Source organism: Lathyrus oleraceus, chromosome 3 (genome assembly GCF_024323335.1).
Source record: "Lathyrus oleraceus cultivar Zhongwan6 chromosome 3, CAAS_Psat_ZW6_1.0, whole genome shotgun sequence".
Classification (NCBI taxonomy): domain Eukaryota; kingdom Viridiplantae; phylum Streptophyta; class Magnoliopsida; order Fabales; family Fabaceae; genus Lathyrus; species Lathyrus oleraceus.
In genome coordinates, this window is record NC_066581.1 from 148,682,926 (window position 1) to 148,685,247 (window position 2,322).

At 36.1% G+C, this 2,322-nt stretch overlaps 1 non-coding gene across 1 annotated transcript; it reads left to right on the forward strand.

Moving 5' to 3' along the window:
* Positions 1–259: 259 nt before the first annotated feature.
* On the forward strand, positions 260–366 carry LOC127134102 (small nucleolar RNA R71). Its single transcript, XR_007807872.1, has one exon. It is a non-coding gene; the product is annotated as a small nucleolar RNA R71 (small nucleolar RNA).
* The last annotated feature ends 1,956 nt before the right edge of the window (positions 367–2,322 follow it).

Below are 2,322 nucleotides of genomic sequence, written 5' to 3' on the forward strand. Positions count from 1 at the left end.
CTTTAGGGATAGGGCATCCATCTTGGCATTCATATGGTTTAGGTTATTAACTTCGTATATACCTTATTTCGTTTCTTTCTTCTCTACATGTGCTCTTTCAATACCCCATTGGTAATGGTTTTGAGCCATGTCTTCTATGAGTGTTCATGCCTCGGGGTATGGTTTATTCATTAGCGCACCGCCGGCAGCAGCGCCGGTAGTCATTTTTGTGTTATAGAGAAGTCTGTTGTAAAAGGTATGAATGATCAACCATTGTTCTAATCCATGGTAAGGACAAGCTCTTAATAGTTCTTTGTATCTTTCCCAAGCGTTGAAAAGGGATTCACCACCCTGTTGAGTAAATCTGGTTATCTGGCTTCGTAGGATAACGACCTTGCTTGGTGGAAAGTATCTAGCAAGGAGTAATTTCTTCAGGTCATTCCAAGTAGTTATTGAATTGGATGGGAGGGAATATAACCAAGAACGTGCTATGTCTCTGAGGGAAAAAGGGAATAAAGATAAACGTATAGCCTCAAGAGCAACGCCATTGGATTTTAGTGTGCCATCTAGTTGAATGAACACTTTTAGGTGCTGGTTTGGGTTCTCTGTTGGGAGACCAACAAACTGGTTTTGTTGTACGATTTATAACAACGCGGGTTTCAATTCAAAGTTCTTAGTTGTGATTACAGGGTTAACAATACTTGAATGAGGTTCTTCGTTAGAGGGTAAGGCAAAATCCTTGAGTGGCATACGGTTTTGATCTTCTTCCATTGCTCTTTTGATTTGTTGGAGAAAAAGTCATGCACATGCGTATCTTTTTGGTTTAGGTATTGGGTCTTCTAAAGTTCCAGTACTGCGAGTCCTTTGCATTTACCGAAAGAAAAAAATAGGGTGCCTTAATCTAGACGGTGTAACAACAAGGTTACGATATTTGACGTAATTGGTCCCCAGCAACAGTGCCAAAAGCTTGATGGTTACTTTCCGCAAGTATACATAGTCTATCAGAGTGATAAAAAAGGTTGTCGAACCCACAAACCCCTAATAGTCAATCAATCATTTTCTATCTCTACGGTGTTTATCTAAGATGATCGTAAAAGAATTGGAATAGGAACAAAAAAGTGAAAACAACAGACTTGAATGAATTCAGAAATGTAATACTGGAATGTAGCTCTCATCGATCAATAGTACTCTTATTATTCCTAAGTAAAACTATTTATCGGACAATTTTTTCTTCCTCGAAAAATAATAAATTAAAAAGAAACGGTCTCTCTCGCATATTCGAAACCGGGTTTTACTCTCTAATTTATATTGTCCGCTCCCGCGTGCCCAATGCGTTTTGCATTAAAGTAGTGACAACCTTTTTTAAAAATTAGATTCTATTACTTAGTTAAAAAGTGGTTTTGGTTTGAAAATTTAACTTTAAAGGGTTCCCGACTTTCGCTCGGATAACCAGACTCTAAGCTTATAAATGCGTCCGAGAATAGTTTTAAAATCACTTTCTAGAAATATCAAAATTTCCTAATTAATTAACAAAGTGCTCTCGCGGTGTTTATTAATAAATAAATTAAATTTTTATCTTAAGTACCGGACGAGTTTCGATCTTACCTGGCATATCTACGGTTCTACTCGTAGTAATCAATCAATTTAATTTCCGAAAAATTGAGATAAAAACAAAAACAACCCCGATAGTAATCCTAAAGAAATAAGTGACTGAGTACCGTCGAACCGACAGTCCTCACATTCCAACACTAGTAGATTAGCTGGACATGGTCATAGTAAACAATAAAGTGATGGATTGAAAATTAGAATTAAACATATCAGACGATTCAATTAAAATTACGAACGTAGAATGGAATAAATTAAACTTCAAAATTAAAGTAAGGCAAGAGAAAAACAAGCATGCAAAGTAAATAAACAAAAGAAATAAATAATACTTATAATAATAAGAACCTGCTCCAAACGGAGTCTTGAATCTGGTACAAGAATAAATTGAAGGAAAGCTTGAACGGGAAAGTAATGCTGGTAAGATTAATGCTACAAAGTAAGTTGCTCCAAACTCAATAACAACAACAATGCAATAATCCTCCGATGTGAAGAATTAAAGCTCTCAAAAATATAAGTATATGACTTAAGTTGTACTAAGCTTGGATAATCTCAAAAGTGAGTTTCAAAAACTATTTATAGTGCTACAAAGCCTTGGAAATCAAGTCATAACTGTTGGATTCGTGTGAGAGAGGAAAGAGAGTAATAGGGAGTTCATGCTTCAACCACTTTGATTGTTTCACTTTTATAAGGGATGGTGACCTCCATACTCCTTGTGGCGAACTCCGCCTTCACAAAATA